This window comes from Macadamia integrifolia, chromosome 10, assembly GCF_013358625.1.
Source record: "Macadamia integrifolia cultivar HAES 741 chromosome 10, SCU_Mint_v3, whole genome shotgun sequence".
Taxonomy (NCBI): Eukaryota; Viridiplantae; Streptophyta; class Magnoliopsida; order Proteales; family Proteaceae; genus Macadamia; species Macadamia integrifolia.
Window position 1 is genome coordinate 22456439 of NC_056566.1, and position 269 is coordinate 22456707.

Consider the following 269-nt stretch of genomic DNA (forward strand, 5'->3'; position numbering starts at 1 on the left):
AAAAAAAAAAAAAAAAGGAAAGAAAATATTGACCTGGGATGCTTGAAGTTGGGGGAACAAAATGAAGAGGAGATGATGATGATGGATGGATGATGTCAGTTAAGGCATGTGAGGAGCTTCATTAATCATGTGCTCTCCATTACATTCATTTAATAATGCTTTCAAATCAAAACTTAAGATTAAACTTCAGAAAAAAAAAAATATTGATAGAAAACTGTTAGTGGGAGAAACGTGAAAACTTTGAATCTTGGAAGAAAGGGGGGGGGGGG